This window comes from Globicephala melas, chromosome 7 (genome assembly GCF_963455315.2).
Source record: "Globicephala melas chromosome 7, mGloMel1.2, whole genome shotgun sequence".
In the NCBI taxonomy this organism is placed as follows: Eukaryota; Metazoa; Chordata; class Mammalia; order Artiodactyla; family Delphinidae; genus Globicephala; species Globicephala melas.
The window spans coordinates 75321664-75341394 of NC_083320.1; the positions used below are offsets into that span (position 1 = coordinate 75321664).

General features: G+C 34.7%; 1 long non-coding RNA gene across 1 annotated transcript in view; it reads right to left on the minus strand.

Moving 5' to 3' along the window:
• Window positions 1–19731, minus strand: part of LOC132597615 (uncharacterized) — a 57317-nt gene that overhangs the window by 24313 nt on the left and 13273 nt on the right. Inside the window, exon 3 of the long non-coding RNA XR_009564621.1 lies at window positions 3475–3690. This is a non-coding gene — a long non-coding RNA (uncharacterized lncRNA). The remainder of the gene's footprint in view (window positions 1–3474; window positions 3691–19731) is intronic.

Below are 19731 nucleotides of genomic sequence, written 5' to 3' on the forward strand. Positions count from 1 at the left end.
AGGTATCACCTCACACTGGTCACAATGGCTATCATCAAAAAATCTACAAACAATAAATGATGGGGAGGGTATGCAGAAAAGGGAACCCGCATGCACCGTTGGTGGGAATATAGATTGATACAGCCACTATGGAGAACAGTATGGAGGTTCCTTAAAAAACTAAAAATAGAACTACCATATGACCCAGCAATCCCACTACTGGGCATATAAACTGAGAGAACCATAATTCAAAAAAACACATGCACCCCAATGTTCATTGTAGCACTATTTACAATAGGCAGGATATGGACGCAACCTAAATGTCCATTGACAGATGAATGGCTAAAGAAGATGTAGTACATATATACAATGGCATATTACTCAGCCATAAAAAGCAACAAAATTGGGTCATTTGTAGAGATGTGGATGGACCTAGAGTGAAGTAAGAGTGAAGTGAGTCAGAAAGAGAAAAACAAGTATTGTATATTAACACATGTATATGGAATCTAGAAAAATGGTACAGATGAACTTATTTGCTGGGTAGGAATAGAGATGCAGATGTAGGGAATGGACCTGTGGACATGGGGATGAGGTGGGATGAACGGGGAGATTGGGACTGATGTATGTGCACTGCCATGTGTAAAACAGATAGTGGGAACCTGCTGTATAGCAGGGGGAGCTCAGCTTGGTGCTCTGTGATGACCTAGATGGATGGGATGGGGGGTGGGAGGGAGGTCCAAGAGGGAGGAGATATATGTATACATATAGCTGATTCATTTTGTTGTACAACAGAAACTAACACAACATTGTAAAGCAACTATACCCCAATAAAAATAATTTTAAATTTAAAAATTTAAGAAAAGAATATACACTTTAAACTGTAACAGCCATGTTACCTTCATCCCAACTGCCTTGCAACAGAAGGCACCAGACATTGATATAGAAGTTCATCTCCTTGATTAAAATGGTTCATCCAATGCACTAGGGTATAGTTATTATACTTAAATTAACATTTCTTACTTTGCCTGCATTCTTTGTACACTTGTGAGAACTAAAAGATGGTTAATCAACGATTTGAAATATACACATAAGCATATATTTAATTAACCAAGAGTGTTATAGTATTTTTCAGATATGTGAGTGTATATGCTTGTGGTTTTTGTGGTATATGTATGCATTTTTGTGTGTATATTAGACTCTGTGTGTTTATAAATTTTATTTCCTAATATAATTTGATTATTTTAGAAGTGGTTATTAATTACCTACCTTGAGCACACAGTGTTCCATACATAATTATATAATGGTAAAATGATTAAGTCCCTAATTTCTTCAAGGTTACATTCAGGAGAAGAAGGTAGAAGATAACTGTATTAGTTTCTCATGGCTTCTATAACAAGTTACAACAAATTTAATGGCTTAAAACAGCAAAAATTTACTCTCATATAGTTTTAGAGGTCAGAAGTCTAAAATCAAGTTGAATTGTGTTCCTTCTGGAGGCTCGAGAAGAGAATGTTTCTTTTCCTTTTTCAACTTCCAGAGCCTGCTTACATTCCTTAGTGCATGACCTCTTCCTCACATGACTCCAGTTTCTTGCTTCCATTACCATCTCTTCTACTCCTCTGAGCCTCCTGCCTCCAGTTAAAAAGCACCCTTGTGATTACTTTAGGTCCACCTGGATAATCCAGGATAATGTTTTCATCTCCTTTGCAAAGCCCCTTTTCTGCTGTAAGGTAATAGGTTCTGGAGATTGGAACATAAACATCTTCAGGAAGTGGGAGGTTGTCATTATTCAGCCTGCCACAGTAAGCAAGCACAAGTTGTGAAATACAAAGTAATATCAGCTATTAATTAAGGCTATGAAGGAAAAATAAGCAAGGTAAGAGGATATTGAGTAATAGAGGCCAGTAAAGATAGTATGATCAGAGACAGGAAGGAGAGATATTGAGCAGAAACTCTAATAAAGCAGGGAGAGAGGCAATAGAGAATCTGGCAGAAGAACTTTCAGCAGAGAGAATAGCCTGTACAGGGATCCTAAGTCAGGCAGAAACTTGACATGTACAAGAAACAGCACAAAAATCAAACTAAGCAAAGACAGAGCTCAGTGAAGTAGGTAGGAATCAGAAAAAGTAGAGCTTTGTAGGCCAAGGTTAGGACAATTATTCAGGAGTAACTCTCTGTATCCATGACGTGTGGCAATCTATCATTCTGCTGTGGTGCAATTCTGAACACTGTTTATTGCTATGAGGTTTATCTGCAGGACTGAGTCACTGAGCTTGTAAGAGAGATTAACTAACAACACAGAAGGGTATCGTTCTCTATCTGTGTGTAGGAAAAGTCTTCCCTGAAGTGATAAATCCTATTGTTTTGTTAGGTTAGACATTGTCTATTTATGTAGACAGAAATGGAGAAAGACTAATTAGGTAACATAGTTCTTAGCCAGAAAACAGAAATTTTAGTTAAATTAATGTTCAGAAGACTGAATTCGGTAGTGACCCAAATTTATGACTTGTACAAGTCTAACATAATCCATATTTTATGAAACTGTTTCAGCTAGTTCTCCAGTCAATGCAAAAATTATTCAGCAGGTGAGAGTTGAAATGTTAGAGAAAGTTGAACATTGGTCCATTCTTGGTTCAGAATGTGGAAAACGTACAAATGATTTCAGACTTTAGGACTTGCCATGCTATATCAATCAGCAACTTCTAGCTAGTCTTTTTTCCTAAATATCTTGAATCATGATATTTTTCTCCATTTCCACCACTGATTCTAAGATGTCATCATTTCTCACCCGTCTGTTACATAGGTCCCTTACTCAGTTACCCTCCATTACTCCTACTATACTTCTGACAGCCCAATTTATTTTCAACAGTTTGGACGGTGTGATCTTTTATTTAAAAAAATACATCATATAACTCCTCGCCTTAAAACTCTTTAATGCGTTCTTAATGAAGTTAACTTTTGTAAGAAGCTGCAATATCGAACTCTTATGTTCTCAACACCTTCTGATTACAATTTCAAGCAAACATCGTGTTTTCTTTCTGCAATGTGCGTTTATATAAGCTGTTGTTTTTTTCTTCTTCAAGGCTGACTACCTCCCAATTCCAATTAACAATTGCTAGTCATTCTTCAGATCTCAATTCACATGTTACCTTCTCAAAGAAGCCCATTCTAGAAGAAACATCACTGTAATGTGTTTGCGTGTCTCTATACTTCTTCAATGCTTTTTCACAACTGCTAATCACACAGTTTTTAATGACTTGTCTGCATCTCTATCAACCACAAGACTGTAGGATCCTTGAATATGAAAACTAAGTCTGTGATATTCACCAGTGTCTCCAAGGCTTTAAATGCCAAGAGAGCAAGGAAAGACTCTATTTTTGCTTAATAATATGTTTCCAGCTCCTAGGACAGTGTCTTCCCACGGTAGGCACTTAGAAAATGTTCGTTGAGTTGATAAATAATGAATGAAAAGTGAAAGAAGGCAATATGACTGACCTGTAACACTGTGGGCCATTAAGTCCATTATCTGTCCATTGAAAATGAAGTGAAAAGTTGTTGGCTGTCTTCTAAATATTCTTCTTAATCCCCAGTTTTCAGATGAGGGCTCTGCTTTCAGTTCTCACAGCTTGTAGAATGTGAAGAGCTGTGTAAAGTGTTTTCCTGAGATTTCCATTTGTATAGAGACAAGCCTTGTTCTTTGAGAGGAATCATCTAGAAAATATATATTGTAAAGTTGTTAAAAATGAAATATATATTCAAAATTCACAATAGATATTCACTCACAAATATACTACAAAATTTTAAGTTAAGCATGTTAAGCAATTTAAACAATTTAAGACCTAAAATAATAAAGAGCTACATAAGAAGCTCACTAATACACAAGAGAAATTATGGTTGCTTAATTTTGGTTTAACCTTTGAGTTAAAAAACAAAAAATCCTTCACAGGTCGAATGATATAAACAGAAATATCTATGTCCAATATCAAATTGATCAATAAAAAGAAAATAACACACCTAAAAATAAATATTTAGATTTTGCTGAAATTGCTTGGTGCATGAATTTTATTTTTTTTCTATATTATTATTTTTTAAAGCAGTGGATATGTTTTTATGCACCAAGCACATTCATGAAAATATGTTAGAAACTAAAATTATCTTTTCTCCTTTATTCTTTAGGAAGTTACCCTGTAGTTTTAAATGTATAGCTTTTGGCAGGGTAATATTAATATTTCTTTAAAGTTTCTTGTGAATTTCATGTAACCAAATAAGAATGTGTAGTTTTCTTCCTGAATAGAATGAACAACCCTTGGCATCATTCTCTAGTTCTTGAAATCATCTCAATGTAAATGGAGGACAGTGAGAAGGTATTCTTCAAATGGGATGATTTAGCTAGATTGTCCATTTGTTAGGATAAATGAGAGAAATGAATCTTTAAATAAAGAATCAGTAAATTGATATCAAGAGGTAGAAATACCTCCTTTTTTAAAAAGCAATAGTCTTATTTTGGAGTGTGATGGTTCAGGTCTGCTGAGTAACTACCACATGCCAGGCACTTTGGGGGCACCTACATAGATTGTTCCTTTTGTTTCCAAAAAAAACCTAATTAAGTTGCTAATTATGCATTATTATTCCCTTTGTGGAGATAAAGAAACTGAGGCTCAAAAATTTAAGAATCTTCCTATACAGGGAGAAGAAGGCACAACAAGAATATTAATCCAGAATGAATTTTTCCTCCAAAGCTTTATGCTTATGATTTGGTTAAAATTTTCCTATAAATCTGTGTATTTGAGAAAGCTATGTATGCCATCAAAAGTGAAAGTGAGGTGTGGTCAGTCTACGGAATAAATATTTGTTAAATGCTATGTAGATGGGGCACAAAAATAGGTAAGTACTGTCTTTGAGCTGTTTATCATATACACTTTGGTGACAAATAGATCAAATGAAGGTAATTGGAAAGCCACACAACAAAGAGTTGTATCATCCGTGAAAATAGAGCAATCACCTCTGCCAGACATTCAGAAAAATTCTTCACAGAACTGATGCCCTGTAAGTTGGTCTTAGTGGCTAACTAAAAGTTTGCAAGTTGAAGAACTGGTATTGGGCATTGAAAATAGAAGAAATGCATTGCTGATAGGGTTTAAAGGTAAAAATGTGTCACATCAGTTTGCTTATGTGGTTTCTGCACAGTTAAAGAATAAGGTAATTTGGGCTTCCCTGGTGGCGCAGTGGTTGAGAGTCCGCCTGCCCATGCAGGGGACACGGGTTCGTGCCCCGGTCCAGGAAGATCCCACATGCCGCGGAGCGGCTGGGCCCGTGAGCCATGGCCGCTGAGCCTGCGCGTCCGGAGCCTGTGCTCCGCAACGGGAGAGGCCACAACAGTGAGAGGCCCGCGTACCGCAAAAAATAAATAAATAAATAAATAATAAGGTAATCTGACAGATGAAGGCTAATATGTCAGCTTTATTAAACTTTCCCACCCTAAACGTCAGGCTCCCACCCAGCAGAAGATCCAGCAGGCTATATATATATATATATATAAAATATATATATATATACTTATCTCCCAGTGGGGGCATGGAGTAACAGTAGGTTCATGCGTGCTATGGGATATTAGAACTCAGAGAATTAGGGAGGAAACAGCTGGATTACTCACGCTCAGGTTTTTTTCCTCAAGTGCACCACTAGGAAGCCATTCCTACTCAGGGGATATTGGAGTGAGGAAAAAAGTATGAGAAAACAGAAATAACTTTCTTATTACTAATCTTTTATAATTACAGTGGAATGGAAATTTCTTCATGGACACATGAATATAAGTGATGGATGGGGCTAATGTTTTCCAGATTTTTTTTTCTTATTTGTTTCAATGATTAATCCAGTGGTCTTTTTTTTTCAATGATTAATCCAGTGGTCTTTTTCTTCAGGGAAAAAGAAGGGGTAGTACTGTATCACCTTCATGAGGCTTGCTCGTCATCCATTGCTCTTCCGAGTTTTCTGAATCCAAGGTGGACAATTTAGCTTTTACCAAAAGAAGACTCTGAAATGGCTCCATATAGTTAACTCCAAGACCATGCTAAGTCAAAACTTTACTGTCTATTCCATTTCCCGTTCAAAATATACAAGCCATGTCCAATGTAATTCACTAGAACCTATGTGAGCCCAAAGAACAGCCTAAATGTACTTCACACAATAAACCAGCCATGTAACACATTCCACATATGAATAATGTGAACCCTTCTGACTATCCAAATCTCAAAGAGTAATCAAGGCTGATATAATTGTATTTTCCTTGAATTTTATAACTAAAACAAGGGAAGTTCAAATTCATTAAGGTTTAGTTTGAAGGAATAATAAGTCAAACATTTTTCCTAGCCAATTTGTTATTCTTTTTCATCTCCAACAAGTGAAGTTCTACCCTAATGCCCAGGAAGAGTCTGGGTTCCTTTAGCAAGTGCAACATCAGCTGACTTCCACAAAAACAAGTGTCAATTTCTTCAGGTCCTTTGAGCTTGAATCAAATTAACCCCACATTTCTCAAGTGTCCCACTCATAACATGAACACAGCATTAAACACATAAAATTGAGAAGATGCAAATATATCCCAGCACCTAAAGCAGTTATTAAAAGCAAAAGTATGTTCCCAGAACTCAGGACTGGTTTTTGTACAATCCAGGCCCATGTTATTGTTTCCCAAGAACAAAGCAGAGACTCAGAGACATCTTGAAAACAGAAAACAGAGAAAGATACCATGAGAGAAAAAGAGAAATCTTAGATTCAGTTCTCTCAGAAATCTGGGATATTTAGTGTTAATGAAGTAACTGAAATTTCCATATCTGGAAGAAGAATAAATCCCCCTATACATAACAGTATTCCTGCTCAGCGAAGGGAATTTACCATTCTTTCTATGTGAGGTTTTAAAATTTGATAGAGGGTCCGGCAACATTACGAGGCATCAAGAGAGGCTGAATTTCATCTCCATGTCATGCAATAAATATGCACATTTTCCTTTTAAGATCTGTGCTCTGAACTTTCTGGGTTTCATGGAGCGTGAACTACGTCTCTTTTTTTCCTGATGTATCCCTGAATTTGTTTCAGCCAGATAATCACTCTGAGCATGATGCTTGTATGAAGCTGCTCTTGGAGCATGTGAAGTCCATGTACCTAGGACACTAGTGAGGAAAAGCCCTTTTGTAGCACTCTTTTCACAAAACTCTGTGCCTTGCCTAAATTTTGAATTTCTAGGCCTTGAATAATTTGCGTGTCTTCAGTGGCAGTAGAAATATTTTCTTCTGCCACAACATTGTTGGTACTTTGGAGGTGCCCCTGGTATTTTATCTATTTTTTTGTTGCTCTCTTACTTTCAGCCAGGCTCAGCTTATTGTTTTAACTTTTTTAAACTTGCTTCTTGAGGTTTCCTCTTTTATTTACTACTCTATTCTGAACACCTACTCTCTGCAGTATCTTCTCCTTTCCTTCTGTTCTCTATGTATCGTCTCTCCTTCATCTTCTCTCAGCTTTCACCACACTCTGGATTAGAAGGTTAAATTCCAGAACACATAGGTGACATCACTTTTTCAATTCTATCTTCTTTTTTGTTCTGCATTATGAAACTGGAGCCATTGGGGACATTCTCAATCCTCCCATGGTTTTCCTTATACTCCTAAATCCTGTCATTTTTCAGGACAATATCAAATAAGTCACTTTGAGTTCTGGGCCAGTTTCAGAGATGAGGGGGCTATGAATTGCCTCTAATTTGCTTTCCTCCTGTGTGTATAGATTTTACAGTGTAATGAAGATCTCCTTCATTGTTTGCATTTTGAAGTTATGATTTATTTTCTTGTTTCCTTGAACATGGAAGTTTCTTTCCTTTTTTTTAGATAGGGTGGGGTTTGTAAGAAGAAAATAGAGTATCAGTTCTTTTATATTGACTCCAACTTTATTTTTACTCATTTAAATGTTACCCTATACACTAACATTTATGTAAACTCTCCTTGTGAAGTAAAAGGAAATTGTGAAATGCTACTAACACTTAAATCATAGTCTTAGCCCCTGTATTTAGTACACTTGTGACCTTTAATAAGTAACAATCTCTGAGTTGTCACTTCTGCAGCTATAAAATAAAAATTTAAAAAGCAAAACACAAATATTTGTCTCATCTTTCTCATAATATGAACTGTCTTTAAAAAATGAAAAATGCTATGCCTATAAAATTTTGGTTGCTAGCCTCTATTTTATCTGTTTGGATTTTCATGTATTTAATTTCTTTAAATTAGGGCACAGATGTCTGATTTCATCTTACTCATATTTAAAAAATATTTTTGTACGGCACATAGATATTGACAAAGAAGTTTCATATATGTCTTTAAACTTTGCAATAATTCTGATAGCTAGATATTGTTCGCTCTGAAAATTTAGGTTTCAAAGAGGTAAGCCACTGGTCTATACCTCCAAATACAAAAACAAATGTTGTACTAAGGTTGATCTGGATACAGTCTTAATGCATAATAAGTAAAATGCTCTTTTTCTCTTATGGACAGATTAGGATATGTGAATGTTTAATAATGACCAATTCTTAATTAGCTAGTCTGCTGACCAGATAATCATCCAGCCAGCAATTAAGACTAATTGAATATCCTCTAGTTTCAGAAGTGAAAAAACACTAGAAGGATTACCATCTAAAGTCTCTTAAACACAAGGAGTTGATAAAAAGGAGAAACAGACTGTCTGAAGTAGAGTCTTTAAAGATGCAAAAAAAATAGAGGATTTGGTCAGAAGAGTGGTTTCTTGGAGACTTTGGAATAGCATGGTTAATCTTATTGTAACTTATGGAATTTCTGAAAGTCTTATTTGATTTTCTTTAAAATAATTAATTTGCATAAATTTAATTGACAGTGATTTTTATGATTCACCTTCATTTTATGATTTTAAATGTAATAGCTGCTGTTTACACGATTGGAAAAAATTTTGCTTTAGAAGTAATATGCAAATGCTTTCCCATTACAGATAAGAGCTAGAGATAGTAGAGTAGGGTAAAAATTAAAGTAATTTTTATAGTTGAACAATAGCAAAGCTAATATATATTACTTGACTACTAAGTTCCTTTTTAAAGGTTTTGAATTATAAAATTCAAATATTATAAATTTTGTAATTTATAAACAATTATAAATTATTTTTCAAAATTATAAAGTTTCTATTATAAAATTTTGAAATACAGATATATATATTTAAATATATATAAACATATATTAGTATATGTAAAAATATATAAATATGCATAAAACTTTTAGTGAATACAGTATAACTACTTTATACTATTTTGAAATAGTGAGACCGGTGTGGCAAGGAATGAATTTCTATATCTTTCTTCATATAATCAAAGTTCTCTATTTACTAACTTTCAACTAAGCAAAAATAAAAAACAAGAGGCAAATTTAATCAATTTGAATATTCACAGTATGTCACCTGTTGCTATATAGTTTTAATTTGTGTTTATGAAGAAATCATCTTATCAACAATCTTTCAGAATCTAATCATTTTTTAACTGGGAAAGCTTATCTATATTAAAAAAAGTTTGAATTATAGTGGATATCTGCTCTGTTTTTTTATTTTCACGCAATTTCCTGATTTTCTTTACAAATCACTGCTTAGATAACTAAAACATAGCCAGAATTTTTACATACCATACAGGTTAAAGGTTGAAATAAGTTTCTAAATTCATTCACTTATGTCCATATGCCCTGACAGTTATCCATTTTTGATTTGCCTATTAGTTCATTTATGCTAGCAATGATGTTCATTTTCAATCTAAATGTTTATTACTTTAAGGCACTGGTTTAATGCTTTTATAACAAAAAATGTTTATTTTAAAATTAGCCTTAGGAATTAGACAGTAAACATTATAATTTGTCAGTTTGCTAATTACTTTAATATTTTATATTTGTACATATATAAGTGATAAGCATTTACCAAATTACTCGTTAGATTTAAGACATATGTCAGCATAACCAAGTCTAGTCAATTGCTGAAAATCAAAATAAAACTAAATCTCATTGTGATATCACTGCACCTCCTTCTATTCTCCTTATAATAGCAAAATTTCCCTGTTTATGCATGTTGAAATTGTGAATCTTCCTACTTTGTAGGGGTCTATGACCCCTGAGCAGCTCAAATAAGTGAAAAGTAATAGAAAAATTAAATTTTTGCACAGCACTTGTTGGTGTGAGGGCAGACTCCAAAGCTTTTCTGCCACAGCAATGAATACCATAATTGTTGGGGATAGCAAATTAGTTTTATCAAAGAAAGCAACACTTATCATATGACAATGTGTTGATTTGAATTTTATTCTTTTTGTGTTTGCTTTTACATTAAATTTGATCTATTTTTGTGGTGATGTGAAAGCTATTTGCAGGAAGAGTTTATAATTAGCTCTGTGATTATAGATATTATTTGGAGTATTAATTTGATTTTCAGAACTCAAATCATTTATTTGGCAATTAAATAACAACTTTTTTCTTACTTAGAACATGTAACTATACTTCATTCACTATTACCATTTAGCCACATGTTAGGAGACACTGGGTCTTATTGTTTTATAAGTACTTAGTATAGTCTACATCCTTTATAAATAAATAATCATTATTGGTCCTCTAGTAACATTGCATTAATGAATTTCCTTCAAGGTGATACATTTCTATCATAAAAAATTTGAAAATGGAATTTAAAACCACATAAATAACTGGATCCTAATTATTTATATAATGCAACAAATTATAACCATTTAAAATATATCAAATGAATACATTATATTTGGAAAAATTTCTTGGGACATTTATAAATTGTCTAAGGCTATTTCAAACCAACTTAGTAACTACTGCCATAGTATACCAGGGATAATTACCAAGTTACTTAACAGAGTCCCTGTTCACATATTTATCAAATTCCTGGCAATTAATTTATCAATTTCCTGGAAAATTTAATTGATCAAAGTGCCTGATTAACATCAGGAAATATAATAGACCCAGCCTATGGTAATTTTTTCATGGCTATTGAATAATTATTCTTCAGGTGTCAGTACTGTTGAAATTAAATACAAAATGGAGACCAGAGTTCAAAATTCCCTGAGCAGACAAAGTCATTTAAGCCATGTGAACTGAACTAAATCTAGCTTATTTCATGAACATAGATGAAAATTAACTTAGGTTCTTTCTCGTAAATGCCTCTGATAATCATAAAAGAAACTTAAGTTCTCGTCCTAAAATAGTATGAGATAATCCCTTTCAACAAATCCCCTGCCATCTGGAAACCCCTACTGTAATGACCAATCATTGTAAAGCTTAAACAACTTCTTCACTTTCATCCTATAAGCCATCTTGTAATGTCATGCCCATGAGCTCCATATCAGTTTTGAATTTGAAAGCTCCCAGTTCACAGACTATTCCTATATGCACAATAGACTCCTACTAAATACTACTTTATTGGTCTGTGGCATTAATTTTCATATTTCTGAATTTTTGACTTTATCATCATATGATGAAAAGACTACACGAAAAAAGAGACACCATAAAAATCACTTAAACATACATTTCATATCCATGGCAAATCTGGGTTTAAGCCATGAGCCAGAAACAATTTTGGTTTTGGTTACAAATAGCAATGGAGAGTGTAAGTTTCTACTCTCAGTCTTAAAAAAAGTAAAGGAAACCATTTTTAAGACAGGAAATAAAATCAATGGAATGGAAACAAGTTGCTGTTATGTCTCCATAGTGTAAACCCATGATTCAAATGCCAGTTTACACTATTATATTTAAAGTTAATTTGTTAAACTGGATATTTGGTGATTGAATGCTGTAAGTTACAACAGAGTATTTTAGGAGAATCGTGACTTTTTAAATTCTAAAGATGATATTTTGTAAATAGTGCCAGCAATATTTTAGACGTTTAGCCAAATGATAGCATTTTAAGGATTCTAAGTATTTTTTTAATAGATTTATTTATTTATTTATTTTTGGCTGCATTGGGTCTTTGTTGCTGTGCATGGGCTTTCTCTGGGTATGAGGGCTTCAATACTTGTGATACATGGGCTCAGTAGTTATGGCTCACAGGCTCTAGAGTGTAGGCTCAGTAGTTGTGGCACATGGGCTTGGTTGCTCTGCCACATGTGGGATCTTCCCAGGCCAGGGCTCGAACCTGTGTCCCCTGCATTGGCAGGTGGATTCTTATCCATTGCACCACCAGGGAATTCCCAATTTTAAGTAATGCAAAAGAAGCTAGCTGATTATTAACAGCCTTTCTCAGTTTTTACCTGCATGATTTGAGCAGATGTCAAAGTAATTTGAGTCTCTGTGAGCTCATCTACAAAGCTGTAGGACTGGTCTTGGTGATTTCTAAGCCTGTATATATAAAATTACATTTGCCTCTCAGAAAGACAAAACTGTGTGCTCTCCATTATATGTGAAATCTGAAAAAGTCGAGTTCATTGAATAAGAGTAGAAATGTGGTTTCCAGGGGTTGGGGGCTGGGGAACTGGGGAGATGTTAGTAAAATGTTACAAACTTTCAGTTATAAATACATAATTTATATATATATAAATTTAGTTATAAATAATAATATTTCATCATCCTGGATTTTTCTGTTTCTTTGTATCTCCAGATACCCTTCAGTCTCCATTCTAGAAGTCTGGAAAAGGATTTCTCAGACTCCTGAGAGGTGCCCCTCGTAGGGAGGTAGAACGGGGCAGCTCGCGATGAGACTCAACTCTGGGGATCTAGTGTATAGCATGGTGATTATAGTTAATAATATTGTATTGTGCACTTGAAATTTGTTGAGAGAGTAGAGCTTAAGGGTTCTCACCACACACACACACACACACACAAATGGCAGCCATGTGAAATGATGGATGTGTTAATTAACTTGATTGTGGTAATCATTTCACAATGCAGTATATGTATATTAAACCATGTTGAGCCCCTTTAAAAAATCACATTGTATAACCTAATTGTATACAACTTTTGTCAACTGTACCTCAATAAAGCTGGAAAAAAGTACAATAAAAATCAGAAAATAAAATAATTTAATAAGGAAAACAATGTAAGAAATAACATTATATGTGTCTCGAATTTTAATATTGAATTTACTCATTCAAATTACTCACATAAACAAAAACCAGATCTAAGTAGAATATATATGGTGACACAAAGAGACAGAATTCAGAGTAAAAAAGTAATGAAGATTCTTTTTTAAAAATGTTGATGTTGGTAGCATAAAACCTCTGAAAAGATCATTTGGCTTTTGGAGAACGCCAAGAATACTCATCACTTGGCTTCATACACGATGATATACATAAATTGAAAGTCTATACTTGAGGGCTACTTTTTTTTCTAATTATAACATTAAAATATGTCCTGTTATGCTGTATTTAGTGTACCTTATTACTGTTTGCTATTTTGTGTCATAAAATATAATTATTACATGTACACATTATGCAATTATAAAATTATCAGTTTCCTTAACTAAATGGAATATCCTTCTCAGTGAAGAGAGAATTTATTTAATATTAATGAATGAAAATATAAACAGAGAAGAGGTCAGGCAGTAAAACTGTTGGTGTGATATGTAAAAGTAACTAATGGTCGGCTAGAATAATGTTAGAAAATGATGAATTTGAGGTATAAATGATTGTTTTCAAAGCAGAACTGCATTCCTCAGAGCTCAACTTTCCTCAAGCATGCTTTGCATATTACAAGTATCTGGGGCTCTATCCCTCAAAACCTACCCAAACCAAAGCAATTCTTTTTTTTTTTAACATCTTTATTGGAATATAAGTGCTTTGCCATGGTGTGTTAATTTCTGCTTTATAACAAAGTGAATCAGTTATACATATACATATGTCCCCGTATCTCTTCCTTCTTGCATCTCCCTCCCTCCCACCCTCCCTATCCCACCCCTGTAGGTGGTCACAAAGCACTGAGCTGATCTCCCTGTGCTATGCGGCTGTTTCCCACTAGCTATCTATTTTACGTTTGGTAGTATATATATGTCCATGCCACTCTCTTACTTTGTCCTAGGTTACAATTCCCCCTCCCCATATCCTCAACTCCATTCTCTAGTAGGTCTGCATCTTTATTCCCGACATGCCCTTAGTTTCTTCTGACCACTTTTTTTCTTTTTTCTTTTTTAGATTCCATATATATGTGTTAGCATACAGTATTTTTTTCTTTCTGACTTACTTCACTCTGTATGATGGTTTCAAGGTCCATCCACCTCACTACAAATAACTCAGTTTTGTTCCTTTTTATGGCTGAGTAATATTCCATAATATTCCATTGTATATATGTGCCACATCTTCTTTATCCATTCATCTGTCGATGGACACTTAGGTTGCTTCCATGTCCTAGCTATTGTAAATAGAGCTGCAATGAACATTTTGGTACATGACTCTTTTTGAATTATGGTTTTCTCAGGGTATATGCCCAGTAGTGGGATTTCTGGGTCGTATGGTAGTTATATTTTTAGTTTTTTAAGGAACCTCCATACTGTTCTCCATAGCGGCTGTATCAATTTACATTCTCACCAACAGGGCAAGAGGGTTCCCTTTTCTCCACACCCTCTCCAGAATTTATTGTTTGTAGATTTTTTGATAATGACCATTCTGACCAGTGTGAGATGATATCTCATTGCAGTTTTGATTTGCATTTCTCTAATGATTAATGACGTTGAGCATTCTTTCATGTGTTTGTTGGCAATCTGTATATCTTCTTTGGAGAAATGTCTATTTAGGTCTTCTGCCCATTTTTGGATTGGGTTGTTTGTTTTTCTGATATTGAGCTGCATGAGTTGCTTGTATGTTTTGGAGATTAATCCTTTATCAGTTGCTTCATTTGCAAATATTTTCTCCCATTCTGAGGATTGTCTTTTGGTCTTGTTTATGGTTTCCTTTGCTGTGCAAAAGCTTTTAAGTTTCATTAGGTCCCATTTGTTTACTTTTGTTTTTATTTCCATTTCTCTAGGAGGTGGGTCAAAAAGGATCTTGCTGTGATTTATGTCATACAGTGTTCTGCCTATTTTCCTCTGAGAGTTTAATGGTGTCTGGCCTTACATTTAGGCAGAAGAATGGATAAGTGACCTGGAAGATAAACTAGTGGAAATAACTACTGCAGAGCAGAATAAAGAAAAAAGAATGAAAAGAATTGAGGAAAGTCTCAGAGACCTCTGGGACAACATTAAATGCACCAACATTTGAATTATAGGGGTCCCAGAAGAAGAGAAAAAGAAAGGGACTGAGAAAATATTTGAAGAGATATGGTTGAAAATTCCCTAATATGGGAAAGGAAATAGTTAATCAAGTCCAGGAAGCACAGAAAGTCCCATACAGGATAAATCCAAGGAGAAACATGCCAAGACACATATTAATCAAACTATCAAAAATTAAATGCAAAGAAAACATATTACAAGCAGCAAGGGAAAAACAACAAATAACACATAAGGGAATCCCCATAAGGTTAATAGCTGATATTTCAGCAGAAACTCTGCAAGCCAGAAGGGAGGGGCAGGACATATTTAAAGTGATGAAGGAGAAAAACCTACAACCAAGATTACTCTACCCAGCAAGTATCTCATTCAGATTTGACAGAGAAATTAAAACCTTTACAGACAAGCAAAAGCTAAGAGAATTCAGCACCATCAAACCAGCTTTACAACAAATGCTAAAGGAACTTCTCTAGACAGGAAACACAAGAGAAGGAAAAGACCTACAATAATAAATCCAAAACAATTAAGAAAATGGTAATAGGAACATACATATCGATAATTACCTTAAATGTAAATGGATTAAATGCTCCAACCAAAAGACATAAACTGGCTGAATGGATACAAAAGCAATTCTACTTTTATCTGTCTGCTTTATTGATCTTACTAAAATTTGTTGCTCAAAAGGTTTTCAAGGTCAAAACTATTTGAAAATATTTTACTGCTGTAGAATATTAGAGTACTTCTTTCCACTAATGTTCTTAATGGGAAGATATGCATTGCACATGATTATTGAGCATGGTATTTATTAAATAATCGTCTTATTTATAGATCAATAGTTTTAAAAGGTTTTATCATTGATATTTATTGTAAAGCATTTATTATGCTTGTTTACTATATGTGTTGTGATCACATATTTCTTCAAATTCTTAAAAGTAACATATAATTGCCATTGAAATACATTTTATTAAATTAAGACAGACATGATTGTGTTAAAATAAAGAGCATCAAATAAATGAATCTTCTTAATATTTTCAAATTTACAAATATGTTTCAGTACTAAATAGTAGTTTTCTATTTGTGTCAGTGCTTTAAAATTACCAATTTAAAATAATTAATCTAAAAGTAAATAAGGTTGTTAATGAGGTTTTAAAAATTAAACTTCTTTCTTTCACCATTTATAAAAGAAACCTAACCTTAGCTTTATCTATTTTTATATGACTCAGTCATAATTTCTAATATTTTAATGTTCAATCCATATAAGATTTATTTTTAGGTATGACCTGAGATAGAAATCTATATTTATTTTAATAGATTGCTAATTGTCCTCTATTTTGAGCAATCTAGTTTCCACACATTTAAATTACCATTTTTATTACATATGAACTCTAATGACAAGTGCTACAGGTACTGAAAAGAATTTCATTCCATAAACTTAGATGTTGACATAGTTAGCCAATTTCCATTCTGAAATAAATACCAGATGGAGTCATAAACATTTAAATAATCAGAAAACCTCATCTGGATGAAGCCAACCATGGTGAGGATGTAAAGAGAAAAGAGCTATCATGGAATACCAATGAGCAAGATATTTAAGAGATCAGAAAGCAGGTGAGAGCAGTGTAGGAGAAAATCTAAGGTAGCTGCTCCCCATAAGCTAAAAGTTGTGCACTCTGGAGAGCAGAAATAAAAACCAGGCGATACACTTTCAAAAGCTACCGTATGAGAAAAAAATATGTGTCCTTTGTCTTTAGTAACAAAGGTATCGTAACTTTGGCCAGAGTAGTTTCAGAGAAGTGATGGACCAAAACTCTGAGACTTGAAATGCTGCTTCTGAAACATTGCAGAATGTTGAGATCTAGAAACTGGGCAACTGAATATATCTCACAAAATTTGTATACAAAATTAGTGTTAGGATGGCACTGAAGTTAACTGCCCACAAATAAATGAAATAGAATGAAGTAAAATCACAAAAACAAAGAAACAGCTATTCACGTGAAATATATTCACAGTGTACTGGCTTCAAATGGTTACACTTTAATTGTGTCTCAAAGGTAAGATTATTTTTTTTCTCAATTTTGGGGGCAAAAGGTGTATCCTCAAAATTTGTTCAAGCAGGGGACTCGTTTTGTTTAAGAAGAAGTCCTAAAGAAATTACACTGAAAATATGTATAACTGTTTTTTCCCCTATGGAGCGTCTCAAAGGGCCTATAATCCAGACAGATTGAGATGTACTGCTATACAAGATAGATTACTATGATTGTAATAATGAAACTCCATTTTTTTTTTTTCGGTACGCAGGCCTCTCACCGTTGTGGCGCCTCCCGTTGCGGAGCACAGGCTCCGGACGCGCAGGCTCAGCAGCCATGGCTCACGGGCCCAGCCGCTCCGCGGCATGTGGGATCCTCCCGGACCGGGGCACGAACCCGTGTCCCCTGCATCGGCAGGCGGACTCCCAACCACTGCGCCACCAGGATAGCCCTAAAACTCCATTTTTAATACCATGCTTACATTGAGAATTACATATAATTATGCAAATGACAGGTATATCACACAGCCTCAATAAGTGCTATTTATTATTAAGCTTGACCTTAAAACTGAATAGAATTTTCATATTGGATAACAGTGATGGAGGGAAGATGTAATGGTTAGAGGTGGTAAAGTAATCAGAGCTCAAAATAAAAACTCAAGAAGCTTGAAAATACAAGGTGTGTCCAGAAAATACATTAAGTCTATCGAAATATTCTTATGCCTCTACTGATATATCATCCATTCAGGGAGGGCACATCAAGTTATTTATTTAAAATGTAATTTGCATCAAATTATTTAAAATGTAATGGCATAAGTTAGACCCTGTGGATACAAACTCAAGTCATATTTCATGCTCTCAAGGAGTTTGCAGTTTAGTGAGATTTAGGGAAATAGCAAGAGAATGAAATTGCAGCAAATGAGTCCACAAGTTCTGCTAAGAAGTCAGGAGGGCAGGAACTTTGACATTCTCCCTAGACTGTCATCCCTGGCAGTCCCAAATGAGCATTTCAAACCTTAGTGAAAAAAAATATCATTGATCAGCCTTAAAATGTAATCATTCAATTCATTGTTGTTTTAGTTTTATACAAGAAAAGTTATGAACTAGGAAAGTAAGAATAGTCTATTAGCATTTCCTGTATTTTAACAGTTTCTGTTCCTTCCTTTTTTTTTTCCCTGAAGTTTTGATTTGGCTGAAACACTTAAATGAAACCCACCTCTAAGGGAAGTGTAGAACATCTGAATCACATTCTGAAGTCACCAAAATTTCAGAAACAGAGATCTGATTGAAATAAAAAGGTGTTTATTTGGGGTATGTTAGGATGGCAGCTCAGGAGACATAGGTTCAAGAAGTTCTTAAATCGTGTTCTACCTGACTACAAAATGAAGGAGGCTTACAAAGGCAAAAAACTGCAAGGCCACAATTAGTTACCTGAGTTTTTTATACATATATACCACATCTTCTTTATCCATTCCTCTATTGATGGACGCTTAGGTTGCTTCCCTATCTTGGCAATTGTAAATAATGCTGTTATGAACATTGGGGTGCACGTATTTTTTCAAATTAGTGTTTTTGTTTTTTTCGGCTATATACTCAGGAGTAGAATTGCTGGGTCATATGGTAATTTTACTTAGTTTTTTGAGGAACCTCCATACTGTTTTCCACAGTGACTGCATTAATTTACATTCCCACCAACAGAGTAGAAGGATTTCCTTTTCTCCACATCCTCAGCATTTGTTATTTGTGGTCTTTTTGATGATAGCCATTCTGACAGGTATGAGGTAATATCTAATTGTGTGTGTTTTTTTTGTTTTGTTTTGGGTTTTTTTTGCAGTACGCGAGCCTCTCACTGTTGTGGCCTCTCCCGTTGCGGAGCACAGGCTCCGGACGCGCAGGCTCAGCGGTCATGGCTCACGGGCCCAGCCGCTCCGCGGCAAGCGGGATCCTCCCGGACCGGGGCATGAACCCGTGTCCCCTGCATCGGCAGGCGGACTCCCAACCACTGCGCCACCAGGGAAGCCCCAAAGCCCTAACTTTTTCAGCATTCCTGGTCTCTCTGTGGAATCTACTGCAGACAAGATTTCTTTTTATGTTGTGTGCAGAGTTGAAACTGCAAGTCCCAGTGGTACGTAACTGTTCCAGTCTCCAGGACTTCTGCTACTGCTTTCATCTCTCTTTTCTTCATGTCTCCAGGCTTAGTCATGTTATACCTATTCTAGTAATGCAAACTTGCCTTGTGCTTTGCTTTTTTTTTTTTGGTATTTTGTCTTTGATCTTTGGTCTAAGATATTCCTTATAACATATCATGCCTATACTCTGAATGCTTTAATACCATTGGGATTAATCATTTTTCAGATTAGGGCTAACTTGTTCAACACACAGAATGCTGCAACATCTCATTCAGCTGGTTCTTCTAAATTTGACCCAAGGCAATTCTTTTATTATCAGTGTGTCTGTTTTTAAGGAAGTTCTTTCTGTTTGAA